The 15,982-nt window shown below is 43.4% G+C and overlaps 1 long non-coding RNA gene across 1 annotated transcript; it reads left to right on the top strand.

Annotated features, from left to right (window-relative positions):
- The first annotated feature begins 15,234 nt into the window (after window positions 1-15,234).
- LOC109944509 (uncharacterized) lies at window positions 15,235-15,622 on the top strand. Its single transcript, XR_002267564.1, has 2 exons — window positions 15,235-15,501; window positions 15,590-15,622. It is a non-coding gene; the product is annotated as an uncharacterized lncRNA (long non-coding RNA).
- Window positions 15,623-15,982: the final 360 nt, after the last annotated feature.

Consider the following 15,982-nt stretch of genomic DNA (forward strand, 5'->3'; position numbering starts at 1 on the left):
AAGTTTAATGCCAAAAAGGCACGTTCTACTACATTGTTATTTGAAAAATGTCAAACAGCAGATTTCATATTTTTTCCTACATTCTTAATAACAAAACATTAACTATCCCAAGGGTTGGGGTGTTTTCACCTTGGGGTTATTTTTGTAGGGTTTTTCTAAGTTTTTCTTGTTTTCTTAAAATAAAAAGGTATCCTATTTATTTTATACTAAACTAGGGTATCATAGATTTTTCTAGTAAACTACACTAAATAAGTACCCTAACAAAAATAGGAGTACCCCCTAGTTCATTATTTAAGTCACCTTTTCTATTTTTCTTAACCTTAAGCATATGATAAAATAAATGGCAAAAACTAACTTAATGGGGTGGACAGAGAGGTTTAGCATTTTTAAACAGGTCAGTAGGTGGACATAAACTTCTCCAAATTTTCCTAACCTTAGTCAAATAGTGCAACTATTTTTATTCCTATTATTTAGTTTTTGGCCAAAACAATAATTAAATCAGAACCCTAAAGTTTTCTGGAGTACATAAGGGTTTTATATTTTTCCTAAGCAGTTTACATTATTTAAAGTCTGACAAAATTGGTTTGACTAAATTTGGATGAATAAAACAGAAGTTATGAATTATTCAAGTTCTGTCCAAAATTTAAATCAGATTTAATAAAGGTTTCCTGGAAAACTACTTTGCGCCGACGACCCTGGGTTTAATCCAAATCAACCCACTCAAATCTACCCCTGCGCCACTATTCCCCTGAGTCACTGACAGTTCAAAAATCCCCCTGACCTTTCCTTCTTCTTCCCCGAGGTCCTTCCCCTAATGTAAACAGTACCCGTGGGAAAAAAAGGGCGGCGCGGCTTACCAGCGGCGAGAATGGTCCGGCGAGGGGCAGGGTTGGCTCGGGGAGGCTCTGACGGTCACAACGATGTACGGCTCAACGGCGGGGATGGCCGGAATCGCTCGGTTCACATGCGCAGGCGGGTGTGCCGGCCAAATCACGGCGATCTAGTTCAATCCAATGGCCCGGTGAGCTTCACGGGGTGATGTAGAGGCTATCTGTGCATTGAATCGAAAAATGGCGCAGTGGCTTACCCGGTCTACGCTCGCCGGCGGTCGGAGGGAGTCCGACGACCGTGGACTGGCCTCTCCGGCGAAGCAAACTTCGATTCCTCGCTCGGGGAGCTTCACCGAGGTGTGCTTAGTCCTCTCCGAGGGTTGGACGGGGTTGGGAAAGGCTTGGTTGGCCGGTCTACGGTGGCAGGGGCTCGGGTGGCCGCGGACACGCCGTGCACGGGCAAACGCCGGTGAGTTTGAGCTCCGGTGAGGTTGAGCGTGCGCGGAAGGGTACGGTTAAGGTTACTGGGCGTTATATAGGCGCGGGCACGGGCCATGGCGTCGGCTGGCCTTTGGCGCGACGCGAGGCACGCGAGGTCGGGCGCGGGCGTGCTCTGGCGCGCGCAGAACGCGTCGAACACGTGGAAGTGTTCATCTGCCCGTGTTCAAACGCCTGGTGAGATCGCAAACGTGCGAATCTCGGCAAAAATCCAGCGCAGACCTCTTCCTGGCACCTATGGCTATCTCTTATATGTGAGTTCCAAGGGAAGATAAGCCCTAGGTCAGAAGATATGCGGACGCCAAATCTGGCTTGTCCCCCTGCCCGCTGCGCGACAAAAGTGATGCCAAGCCATGTCAAACGTCAAGGTCTCGGTCTCAACTTTTTCCAGGGGGTGCCCAAGGTGGTATGCCACATTTTTTGTATAGAACTTAGGTGGTTTTGGTGCCATCTTCAAGGTGAACACGGTGGATCTTTAGATTAGGTGTAGATTTTGACTTAGAGAGAATTAGAGAGCTCTAGCTCTTTCTCTACTTAAGGAATGGATTTGGGGTTTCTTAAGGGGTCTTTTAGCAATGTTTCCTCTCTATATTTGTAGCTTAATAAGTTACTTAACTTTATGACAAAGGTTTGGTCTTGATTTGCAACTTTGCTTAATCTCTCCCCTTTAACCAAGGTGTTTAGGAGATAGGGGTTTAAGAGAGGTCTAGGGTTTACTCCCTTCTTGTCCAAGGTGATAAGTTCACACAACTTGGGTAATGCTTTTGGTCATTCACATCTCTTGGTTAAAACCTATCCTCCAAGGCTCTTGCTCTTTGGTCCTTAAGTTTCTTCCACATGTGATCATAGTCATTAGTGCATAGATGTGCCCTAGCCATGGTAACACCTGAGGTGTTACACTGACCGTTGGAGCTTCTGACAGGTGGGCCACCGGACAGTCCGTTGGTGCACCGGATAGTCACTATTCACTGTCCGGTGCGCCTTCTGGCGCTGCTCTAACTTCTGCGCGCGCAGGCGCGCACTGTTCACTTTTACTGTTCCGTTGCAGACGACCGTTGGCGCTGTGTAGCCATTACTCCGCTGGCACACCGGACAGTCCGGTGCTACACCGGACAGTCCGGTGAATTATAGCGGAGCGGCTCCCAGAATTCCCGAAGGTGGCAAGTTCGGAGTTGGGTTCCCTGGTGCACCGGACACTGTCCGGTGGTGCACCGGACAGTCCGTTGCGCCAGACCAGGGCTGCCTTTGGGTTGTCTTTTGCTCTCTTTGTTTGAACCCTTTCTTGGTCTTTTTATTGGTTTGTTGTGAACCTTTGGCACCTGTAAAACTTATAATCTAGAGCAAACTAGTTAGTCCAAGTATTTGTGTTGGGCAATTCAACCACCAAAATCAATTAGGAAAATGTGTAAGCCTATTTCCCTTTCAATCTCCCCCTTTTTGGTGATTGATGCCAGCACAAACCAAAGCAAATATAAAAGTGCAGAATTGAACTAGTTTGCATAAGGTAAGTGCAAAGGTTGCTTGGAATGAAACCAATAATTATTTCTACTAGATATGCATGGATGGCTTTCTTCTTATTTAAAATTTTGGACCACGCTTGCACCACTTGTTTTGTTTTGCAATGTTTTGGAAATTCTTTTTCAAAATCTTTTGCAAATAGTCAAAGGTATATGAATAAGATTTTGAGAAGCATTTTCAAGACTTGAAATTTTCTCCCCCTGTTTCAAATGCTTTTTTTTGACTAAACAAAACTCCCCCTTAATGAAATCCTCCTCTTAGTGTTCAAGAGGGTTTTAGATATTAATTTTGAAGAGGGTATACCAATTTGAAATTATATAAAAAATAAGATACCAATTGAAAAATCTTTTCTTAACCCAAATTTGAAAGACTACATTTTTGAAATTTGTGGTGGTGCGGTCCTTTTGCATTGGGCTAATACTTTCTCCCCCTTTGGCATGAATCGCCAAAAACGGATACTTGTGAGCAAAATATAAGCCTTTTTTAACAAACTTTCTCCCCCTTTGGTAAATAATATATGAGTGAAGATTATACCAATTTGGAGAGCGTTGTGGAGCAACGGCGAAGGATGAATAATTCGATGGAGTGGAGTGGAAGCCTTGTCTTCACCGAAGACTCCATTTCCCTTTCAATCTATGACTTAGCATAATATTCACTTGAAAACACATTAGTCATGGCACATGAAACAGATATGATCAAAGGTATATAAATGAGCTATGTGTGCAAAATATCAATCAAAATTCCTAAAATCAAGAATATTTAGCTCATGCCTAAGTTTGGTAAATGTTTTCTCATCTAGTGGCTTGGTAAAGATATCGGCTAATTGTTATTTGGTGTTAATATAAGCAATCTCGATATCCCCCCGTTGTTGGTGATCCCTCAAAAAGTGATACCGAATGGCTATGTGTTTAGTGCGGCTATGCTCAACGGGATTATCCGCCATGCGGATTGCACTCTCATTATCACATAGAAGAGGAACTTTGGTTAATTTGTAACCATAGTCCCTAAGGGTTTGCCTCATCCAAAGCAATTGCGCGCAACAATGGCCTGCGGCAATATACTCGGCTTCGGCGGTAGAAAGAGCTACAAAATTTTGTTTCTTAGAAGCCCAAGACACCAGAGATCTTCCCAAGAACTGGCAAGTCCCTGGTGTGCTCTTTCTATCAATTTTACACCCTGCCCAATCAGCATCGGAATAACCAATTAAATCAAAAGTGGATCCCCTGGGGTACCAAAGGCCAAACTTAGGAGTATAAACTAAATAACTCAAGATTCGTTTCACGGCCCTAAGGTGAACTTCCTTAGGATCGGCTTGGAATCTTGCACACATGCATACGGAAAGCATAATATTCGGTCGTGAAGCACATAAATAGAGTAAAGAACCTATCATCGACCGGTATACCTTTTGATCTACGGATTTACCTCCCGTGTCGAGGTCGAGATGCCCATTAGTTCCCATGGGTGTCTTGATGGGTTTGGCATCCTTCATCCCAAACTTCGCAAGAATGTCTTGAATGTACTTCGTTTGGCTAATGAAGGTGCCCTCTTGGAGTTGCTTCACTTGAAATCCTAGAAAATACTTCAACTCCCCCATCATAGACATCTCGAATTTTTGAATCATGATCCTACTAAACTCTTCACAAGTAGATTTGTTAGTAGACCCAAATATGATATCATCAACATAAATTTGGCATACAAACATATCATTTGCAATGGTTTTAGTAAAGAGAGTAGGATCGGCTTTTCCGACTTTGAAGCCATTAGCGATAAGAAAATCTCTTAGGCATTCATACCATGCTCTTGGGGCTTGCTTGAGCCCATAAAGCGCCTTAGAGAGTTTATAGACATGGTTAGGGTACTCACTATCTTCAAAGCCGGGAGGTTGCTCAACATAGACCTCCTCCTTGATTGGTCCTTTGAGGAAGGCACTCTTCACGTCCATTTGATAAAGCTTGAAGCCATGGTAAGTAGCATAGGCAAGTAAAATGCGAATTGACTCAAGCCTAGCTACGGGTACATAGGTTTCACCGAAATCCAAACCTTCGACTTATGAATATCCCTTGGCCACAAGTCGGGCTTTGCTCCTTGTCACCACACCATGCTCATTATGCTTGTTGCGAAAGACCCACTTGGTTCCTATAACATTTTGGTTAGGACGTGGAACTAATTGCCATACCTCATTCCTCGTGAAGTTGTTGAGCTCCTCTTGCATCGCCAACACCCAATCCAAATCTTGAAGTGCTTCCTCTACCCTGTGTGGCTCAATAGAGGAAACAAAAGAGTAATGTTCACAAAAATGAGCAACACGAGATCGAGTGGTTACCCCCTTATGAATATCGTCGAGGATGGTGTTCACGGGGTGATCTCGTTGAATTGCTTGGTGGACTCTTGGGTGTGGCGGTCTGGGACCCTCATCATCTTCCTTGTCTTGATCATTAGCATCTCCCCCTTGATCATTGTCCTCCTCTTGAGGTGGTTCCTCTTTATCTTCATCATCATCATTTTGAGCTTGATCCTCTAATTGAGTTGGTGGAGATGCTTGCATGGAGGAAGATGGTTGATCTTGTGCTTGTGGAGGCTCTTCGGATTCCTTGGGACACACATCCCCAACGGACATGTTCCTTAGGGCGACGCACGAAGCCTCTTCATCATCTAGCTCATCAAGATCAACTTGCTCTACTTGAGAGCCGTTAGTCTCATCAAACACAATGTCACAAGAAACTTCAACTAGTCCAGTGGACTTGTTAAAGACTCTATATGCCCTTGTGTTTGAATCATATCCTAGTAAAAAGCCTTCTACAGCCTTAGGAGCAAATTTAGATTTTCTACCTCTTTTAACAAGAATAAAGCATTTGCTACCAAAGACTCTAAATTATAAAACATTGGGCTTTTTACCGGTGAGGAGTTCATATGATGTCTTCTTGAGGATTCGGTGAAGGTAGAGACGGTTGATGGCGTAGCAAGCGGTGTTGATTGCTTCCGCCCAAAACCGGTCTGAAGTCTTGTACTCATCAAGCATGGTCCTCGCCATGTCAAGTAGAGTTCTATTCTTCCTCTCCACTACACCATTTTGTTGTGGCGTGTAGGGAGAAGAGAACTCATGCTTGATGCCCTCATCCTCAAGAAAGCCTTCAATTTGTGAATTCTTGAACTCCGTCCCGTTGTCGCTTCTAATCTTTTTGATCCTTAAGTCGAACTCATTTTGAGCTCGTCTCAAGAATCTCTTTAAGGTCTCTTGGGTTTGGGATTTTTCCTGCAAAAAGAACACCCAAGTGAAGCGAGAATAATCATCCACAATTACAAGACAATACTTACTCTCGCCGATGCTTATGTAAGCGATCGGGCCGAATAGATCCATGTGGAGTAACTCAAGCGGACTGTCGGTCGTCATGATATTCTTGTGTGGATGATGAATACCAACTTGCTTCCCTGCTTGACATGTGCTACAAACCCTGTCTTTCTCAAAATGAACATTGGTTAGTCCCAAAATGTGCTCTCCCTTTAGAAGCTTATGAAGATTCTTCATCCCAACGTGGGCTAGTCGACGATGCCAGAGCCAACCCATGTTAGTCTTAGCAATTAAGCAAGTGTCGAGTTCAGCTCTATTAAAATCAACTAAGTATAGCTGACCCTCGAGTACTCCCTTAAATGCTATTGAATCATCACTTCTTCTAAAGACAGTAACACCTATATCCGTAAAAAGACAGTTGTAACCCATTTTACATAATTGAGAAACAGAAAGCAAGTTGTAATCTAAAGAATGTACAAGAAAAACATTGGAAATAGAATGGTCAGGTGATATTGCGATTTTACCAAGTCCTTTGACCAAACCTTGATTTCCATCCCCGAATGTGATAGCTCATTGGGGATCTTGGTTTTTCTCATAGGAGGAGAACATTCTTTTCTCCCCTGTCATGTGGTTTGTGCACCCGCTATCGATGATCCAACTTGAGCCCCCGGATGCATAAACCTACAAAACAATTTTAGGCCTTGTTCTTAGGTACCCAAACGGTCTTGGGTCCTTTCACATTAGAAACAAGCACCTTGGGTACCCAAACACAAGTCTTTGACCCCTTGTGTTTGCCCCCAACATATTTGGCAACTACTTTGCCTGATTTGTTAGTGAGCACATAAGAAGCATCAAAAGTTTTAAATGAAATATTAGGTTTATTTGATGCAATAGGAGTTTTCTTCTTAGGCAATTTAGCATGAGTTGATTGCCTAGAACTAGATGCCTCACTCTTATACATGAAAGCATGATGAGAGCCAGAGTGAGACTTCCTAGAGTGAATTCTCCTAATTTTGTGTTAGGGATAACCGGCAGGGTATAAAATGTAACTCTTGTTATCCTGAATCATGGGAGCCTTGCCCTTAACAAAGTTGGACAATTTCTTAGGGGCATTGAGTTTGACATTGCCTCCCTGTTGGAAGCCAATGCCATCCTTAATACTAGGGCGTCTCCCACTATAGAGCATGCTTCTAGCAAATTTAAAGTTTTCATTTTCTAAGTCATGCTCATTAATTTTGGCACTAAGTTGAGCTATGTGATCATTTTATTGTTTAATTAAAGCTAGGTGATCATGAATAGCATCAACATTAATGTCTCTACATCTAGTGCAAATAGTAACATGCTCAACGGTAGATGTAGAGGGTTTGCAAGTATTTAATTCAACAATCTTAGCATGTAAAATAGCATTCTCATCTCTAAGATTGGAAATAGAAGCATTGCAAACATTTAAATCTTTAGCCTTAGCAATTAATTTCTCATTCTCATTTTTAAGTCTAGAGAGAGATGCATTCAATTTGCCAATCTTAGCAATTATTGGCATTTTCATTTCTAAGGCTAGAAATAGTGTCATGGCAAGTGCTTAGCTCACTAGTTAATTTTTCACATTTTTCTACCTCTAGAGCATAAGAATTTTTAACCTTAACATGATTTTTGTTTTCCTTAATAAGGAAGTCCTCTTGGCTATCCAAGAGTTCATACTTCTCATGAATAGCACTAATCAATTCATTCAATTTTTCTTTTTGTTGCATGTTAAGATTGGCAAAAAGAGTAAGCAAGTTATCCTCATCATCATTAGAATTATCCTCATCACTAGAAGTTGCATACTTAGTGGAGGATCTAGATTTTACCTTCTTCTTGTCGTCCTTTGCCATGAGGCACTTGTGGCCGATGTTAGGGAAGAGAAGGCCTTTGGTGACGGCGATGTTTGCGGTGTCCTCGTCGGAGGAGGAGTCGGTGGAGATCTCGTCGGAGTCCCACTCCCGGCAAACATGGGCATCGCCGCCCTTCTTCTTGTAGTACCTCTTCTTTTCTCTTCTCTTTCCCTTCTTGTCGTCGCCCCTGTCACTATCACTAGACAAAGGACATTTAGCGATAAAATGATCGGGCTTACCACATTTGTAGCAAACCTTCTTGGAGCGGGGTTTGTAATCCTTCCCCCTCCTTTGCTTGAGGATTTGGCAGAAGCTCTTGATGATGAGCGCCATTTCCTTGTTGTCGAGCTTAGAGGCGTCGATGGGAATCCTACTTGGTGTAGAATCCTTCTTTTCTTCTCCCGTCGCTTTGAATGCGACGGGTTGCACCTCGGGTGTTGAGGTGGTGCCTTGCTCGATGATTTTCTTGGAGCCTTTGATAATCAATTCAAAGCTCACAAATTTTCCTATCACTTCCTCGGGAGACATTAGTTTATATCTTGGATCACCACGAATTAATTGAACTTGAGTAGGATTAAGAAATTCGAGTGATCTAAGAATAACCTTGACCATTTCATGGTCATCCCATTTGGTGCTCCCGAGGTTGCGCACTTGGTTCACCAAGGTCTTGAGCCGGTTGTACATGGCTTGTGGCTCCTCCCCTTGATGAAGCATGAAGCGACCGAGCTCCCCCTGGATCGTTTCCCTCTTGGTGATCTTGGTCACCTCATCTCCTTCGTGCGCGGTCTTGAGCACGTCCCAAATCTCCTTTGCACTCTTCAACCCTTACACCTTATTATACTCCTCTCGACTTAGAGAGGCGAGGAGTATAGTAGTGGCTTGGGAGTTGAAGTGTTGGATTTGTTCGACCTCCTCCGAATCATAATCCTTATCCCCTTCCTTTGGTACCTGCGCTCCATACTCAACAATATCTCATATGCTTTTGTGGAGTGAGGTTAGGTGATGCCTCATTTTATCACTCCACATAGAATAATCTTCACCATCAAACATAGATGGTTTGCCTAATGGAACGGAAAGTAATGGAGTGCGTTTTGAAATACGAGGATAGCGAAGGGGCATCTTACTATACTTCTTGCGCTCATGGCGCTTAGAAGTGGCGGATGTCGATTCCGAGCCGGAGGTGGAGGGTGACGAAGAGTCGGTCTCGTAGTAGACCACCTTCTTCATTTTCTTCTTCTTGTCACCCTTCCGTTGGGACTTGATGGAGGAAGAGGATACCTCCTTGTGCTTGTGGGTAGACTCCCTTGAGTGTGTTCTCCCCGAGTTTGCGGACTTGTCGCCGGTCCCGATCTCCCTCTTGGCGGATGCTCCCGACATCACTTCGAGCGGTTAGGCTCTAATGAAGTATCGACCTCTGATACCAATTGAAAGTCGCCTAGAGGGGGGTGAATAGGCAAATCTGAAATTTACAAACTTAAGCACACACTACAAGCCGGAGTCAGTGTTAGAAATAGAAACGAGTCCGAAAGAGAGGGCGGAAACAAATCTCAAGCAAATAGGGCGGATGACACGGTGATTTGTTTTACCGAGGTTCGGTTCTTGCAAACCTACTCCCCGTTGAGGTGGTCACAAAGACCGGGTCTCTTTCAACCCTTTCCCTCTCTCAAACGGTCACCTAGACCGAGTGAGCTTCTCTTCTCAATCAATCGGGACACTAAGTCCCCACAAGGACCACCACACAATTGGTGTCTCTTGCCTTGATTACAATTGAGTTGGAAACAAGAAAGAAGGAAGAAGAAAAGCAATCCAAGCGCAAGAGCTCAAATGAACACAAATGTCTCTCTCTCTAGTCACTAATTTCTTTGGAGTGATTCCGGACTTGGGAGAGGATTTGATCTCTTTGGTTGTGTCTTTGAATGAAGTCTATAGCTCTTGTATGAGGTTTGATGGCTGAAAACTTGGATGCTTTGAAGTGTGGTGGTTGGGGGGTATTTATAGCCCCAACCACCAAAATGACTATTGGTGGAGGCTGCTGTCGTATGGAGCACCGGACAGTCCGGTGCGCCACCGGACACTGTCTGGTGCGCCAGCCACGTCACCAGGGCGTTGGGTTCTGACCGTTGGAGCTTCTGACAGGTGGGCCACCGGACAGTCCGGTGGTGCACCGGACAGTCACTATTCACTGTCTGGTGCGCCTCCTGGCGCTGCTCTGACTTTTGCGCGCGCAGGCGCGCACTGTTCACTTTTACTGTTCCGTTACAGACGACCGTTGGCGCTGTGTAGCCGTTACTCCGCTGGCACACCGGATAGTCCGATGCTACACCATACAGTCTGGTGAATTATAGCGGAGCGGCTCCTAGAATTCCCGAAGGTGGCAAGTTCGAAGTTAGGTTCCCTGGTGCACCGGACAATATCCGGTGGCACACCGGACAGTCCGGTGCGCCAGACTAGGGCTGCCTTTGGGTTGTCTTTTGCTCTCTTTGTTTGAACCCTTTCTTGGTCTTTTTATTGGTTTGTTGTAAACCTTTGGCACCTGTAAAACTTATAATCTAGAGCAAACTAGTTAGTCCAAGTATTTGTGTTGGGCAATTCAACCACCAAAATCAATTAGGAAAAGGTGTAAGCCTATTTCCCTTTCAATAGGCCATTAAGCAGATTAACAGGACGCACACAGGCCCATCTCACAAATCTATGAATACCAAGGCTACTACTAGGTGACAATGCAACTTCACATACCTAGGCATCTGACACTGTCGTGCTTGAGGAGCGGGTGCGGAAATGGGTGAGAGTGATACGATGAGAGAGCAAACGAAGTTCAGGCTGTCAAACACGCCGAGGAGCAGGGTGCACGGTGCAGTGACCACCAACAGCGTTGCCGGCGACGAAGAGCGTGGTGACTTTCTTTTCCCCCCATTTCGACTGTGTGCCTTCCTTAGCGTCGAGCAAAGCGCGGTTGTGCTGGGAGGGGGAGAGAATGGGGCATCGACCACCAGTGGGGTCGTTGCTGTCGATGGACAACGCCTCTCTTTACTCCCTTGGTCGAGAATTTTTTCTAGAGGATTCCAGTAGCGTCGAGCGGATGGTGGACATGTGCGATTGGAACTTGTTGTGTTTGGTAGCCGTCAACGTAAGATCGGACGGCTGAGAAGTTAGATGGTTACGTGAACGCACGTGAGCGCATGTTTGTGTCCCACATTGTATATAAAAATATGAAATAGTGTCTTACACGTTATCCCAAAAAACATTCATTACTAACACTATCCGTGATCGACTAGTTCCATGGACCATATTGGACATGTGGCTATCCGTATTTGCATCCGAGAACATTCGTATTTGTATTCATATTGGAAGCTATTTGTATTCCAATTCGAATCCGAGTAAAAATATGATAACAAATATGATTTCGTTGATATCCGTCCGTAATCGATCCAATTACTCCTCTTATCCATCGCTGAACAACGGCGGCACGAAACGATTTCTAGCGTGAGAACGAGAAAAGTGGGAAGATTGGGAGCACAGGGTGCGACGGAGATATTCACGTTGAGGACAATCTTTTACGCCTGCGGGAGTACGAGGACATAGAGTAGGGAGCTACTGGATACTGTTTTTTTTGTAAAAACAAGATTTAGGATTAGATATTTTGGGATCTGTTGGAGATGTTCTTACCTTGATTTCTGCATCATATTCATTTCGTTTCGACATGTAGGCGTTTCCGTTTTAGTGACTGTGATTAAGCATTCCATTAATCTCTACTACTATTATGATTCTACTGTAGGCGTCCACACCCGCGGGGCGGTGCACGTTCTGCCTCCCGCAACCCGCCCCGCCCGCGGCCGCCTCCCTCCCGCATCCCGCGGCCGCACCATTAACGCAATCCAGTTCCTCCCGCGAGATGTGGCCACATTCCAGTTCCATCCCGCGGCCAGTCCCTCCCGCGGCGCAATCCAGTTCTTCCATCCCGCAAGGGCCGCATCCAGTTCGTGCAACGGCCGGATCCCACTTCCATCTTGCGCCCGCACCATCAACGGCGCAACGGCCGGATCCAGTTCCTCCTGGCTGGATCCCATTTCCATCTCGCGTCCGCACCTAGTCCCTCCCGCATCCAATTCCCTCCCGCATCCAATTCCTCCCGCATCCAGTCCCTCCCCCGATTAATGGGTGGCGTTGATGGTGCGGCCGTGAGATCTAGTCCATAATCCCCGCATCCAGTCCCTCCCGCATTCAGTTCACGCAAAAAACTCCATTGACCCCGATTCGCGATTTCCATACGCAATCCAGACGCAATTCGAGCGAGGTTCCGGGAAAGGTTTCCATCCTTCTCCACGCTCTCCTGGAAGACTACCATCCATGGCGTCGTCGCGGCCGCCCTTGCAATCAACTCCATTGCCCCTGCGATTCCCTTCCCCGACGGCACTCATCTTCCATTGGTGGCAGCGCGCTGGGTTCTACAATATACCTTCTTCTCTCAGTTCCTGCCCCTCGCTCGCCGGCCAATCAAGTCCTGAGCGTCTGCCTCCACACAACTCCCTTCTCGTCGTCCCTAGAGAAGACACAGAGGTGCACGGATTATTGAGCCAGCGACCAGATTGGAACAAAGGTACGTCATCTCTCTGCCACGTTCCCTCTCCTCATGCGTTGGTATTTAGGAATCGCTGCCTACATGCCGGTGGTTCGCTGGTTTTTTGTGATGCCGGGGGTTCGCTGGTATTTAGGAATCGCTGCCTCCATGCCGAGGGTTCACTTTGCAGTACTGCAATGCAGGCTTCATCAGGCAGAGTCCTGTTGGAGAATAGTCCATTAATCGAACAGCCAAGGAAAAGATACAAAAGAGCATTTTTCATAATTATACTCTCTAAATTTTCGGAATTGGTTGTCATAATTTCAAAGAGATAAAAAGAGCATTTTTCATAATTTCAAAGAGACAATAGTAGTAGAGATCAGGAATAAATTTAGCATGAAACCTGTAATTGTATATTTAGCATGAAACCTGTAATTGATACTGTTAGGAAGCCAATTGATCCTTCTATTCGGAACGATATTGTTAGTAAACAAAAATGTACTACTACTTATTACTTAGGGTGACATCCTCTCCATGCTGGCTAATGCTTAGTTCAAATGGGGCAAGTTCCATATGTTAGAATTCTTAATTCTTATACATTTTTTGTTCATCTTCGGCTTCAGGAGGAAACTGACTCAACACACCGGTGACCAAGCAGTGGAGAGGACGAGCATCACAGTAGTCTCGTGAGTTTACATTTTGCATGTGATTCTTTTTTCTATTCAATTTTAACATTTCAGAATAAATCTTTTTTTGTTATATCAAAGTGGATTTCTGTTATATCAATTATGCATATTCACTAACATAAAATTGATTACTGAATCTCTGAAATATCAATTATGCATTATGCATATTCACTAGCTTAAATTCGTTGCTTGATATGTTACTGAATTTGTCGCTCAGTTTCATTGCTTGTGTGTATTGGGTTTTTTTATTGGGGTATAATAAAGTTTATATGCATTCTTCCGGTATATATCGGTTGATGCTAATTTTAAGATAAGGACCTATACGTGTTCTGTTAAAATACGATGCATACAAAAAGAGTACAGAATTTTTGACCTTAAGAGTACTGTACAGACATTATCATACTCCTTCAACAGCTCTTCCACCTGCACCATGATGAACAGCACAAAAATTACCATTGCTTTTGTTTTTGGAATAAAAGGAACCCGTAAAGTTGGGTGTGTCTTCCTCTTTAAAGCCAATACCAGACCCCTCTGGGTGCTTGGCATCACACTCAAATGTACAACCTGTAGTTAATCATTAGCTGACCCTGCTCGCGACAGACATCAGCAAGATTCGATATGCAAATAACATTTCTGATCTCAAATATACAAACTTGAGTTGGCTTCACATTTCTGATCTCCTCCAACTGCTCTTAGCGCTCCTCCAAGCGTCCTTTCCCATACTCATATGGTATCCCTTACTTGTCACAAATCTGCGAGATCTTCCTTGGCGTCAATCATTTCAATTACAGACTTTAGTACACTAAGCAGCAATCTTGGTTACTTCTCTGAAAGTTTCAGTATGATAGTTTTCATGAGTGGTTACAAGACAAACTATCAGTTTCTTGCATGTCACTGCTTTCAAAGCCTGCAGCATCCAGTTCCATAAGATCCAATAGAACAGAGACCACCTCAGAGGGACAAGCATGGTTTGCTTGAATTTTTTGGGCTAATTCAGTCCAATCTGACCATGACTTCTTCCATAAGATAAGTATGTACCTGAATTTTTTGGGCTAATTCAGTCCATGTTTCTCCAAGTGTGACGGCTTATTTGAATTTGCAAATGATTATCTAAATTACATGAATATCTTTGGGTTTTACGTTCATTTCCTGCTTCTGTTCATAGCCTTAAGGCATAGCTTTTGATTTTCTTTCATGAACAGCATGCCTATCAACCTTGTGTCCATCTCGTTCCATCTCCTGTTTAAGTGAACTCTTATTTGGAAGATCCTGATGGCAAAAGAATGTGCAGATTTGGGATGAGAGAACAATGTTGTTACTGGTATTCATTTTTTGGGATGAGAGAACAATGGGAGTATGTATGATTAGTAAGAAAAATATAAACCATAGTGCAAACAGTAACAACAATATATTTACATCAAAATTTGTCTATAACAACAATATAAACCATAGTGCAAACAGTAACAACAATATATTTACATCAAAATATAAACGCAGCATTCAACATTAACCATAGTGGAAACAGTAACAACAATAGAATATTGAACCGCGAAAGTATGACATGTGTTCTATTTAAATTTTTAAATTTTAAGGCAACAAGTTTTTGATGGAACCGGTCGTATTGAACCGCGAAAGAGCCGCAGCGGACCACCTAAAACGGATGCCTATGTAAGTTATTATATAAATATATTTACACAAAATTTGTCTATCAAAGTTATGACCGTTATTTAGTCGTATGTTTAATATAGCTTCAGGATGTTCGACGACTACCGTGAAGAAGATTTTTATGGGCTACCGCGGAAATACAGTATTGTCGCTCGGGTAGAAGTTAAATTCCCGAAGGAACCACGTTTCCATGACAGACAACATTTCGTTTTATCTGACATCAATGTAAGCCAACAATTCTTTAAGTTTCATTATCAAAGTTACACGATCATCATACCATCGCCTCTTCTCCTACTGAAATACTATTAGGGAGCCAAGATCGAGGCCATAACATATATGTATGAGACAGTCAAACATTTCGACAATATGCTCCATGAAAAGCATGTTTACAAGATGCATAATGTAAAGTTCAGTCTTCATCCGGGTGAATTTAATTTTCGTCATCTAAATGGTCCCATGGAATTGTGTCTTGACCAACAAACTATCGTGGAGCCTTACACTGTTCCAATTCAAATGGCGCCATTCCCAAAACAAATACTCTTGAACCTTGCTGATATTGCCGAGTTGCCAAACAGGACTTTAGTCGGTAAGAATATATCGATCTCTTAATAGTATTAAAATATCGTTTACACAGAATTCAGTATTAATCCATTTATAAATTGTTATTTTTGTAGACATTATGGCTATTGTAGTCCACTTGGATACAATTCATCGCACAATGTGGGGCCCTTTCAGAAAGATTGTTATAATGGATGCTAAGTATATTCCGTTAATTTTGTGTGTGTGTATATATATATATATATATATATATATATATATATATATATATATATATATATATATATATATATATATATTCAAATCTAAATATTACTAACCGATTCTTACCAAAATCAATGTCGTAGGGGTATTTACATATCATTAAAGTTTGGGTGACCTACTAAACAGAAATGCACTCCGCTGGGCGTTGGCTAAGGAGGATTATGGCATAATAATTGGGACTATGTTTAGACGGTTCAGAAGACAAGGTACAACATGTCTTACGCCTTTCAAAAACATTTGTCACT

Source organism: Zea mays, chromosome 2, assembly GCF_902167145.1.
Source record: "Zea mays cultivar B73 chromosome 2, Zm-B73-REFERENCE-NAM-5.0, whole genome shotgun sequence".
Lineage (NCBI taxonomy): Eukaryota > Viridiplantae > Streptophyta > Magnoliopsida > Poales > Poaceae > Zea > Zea mays.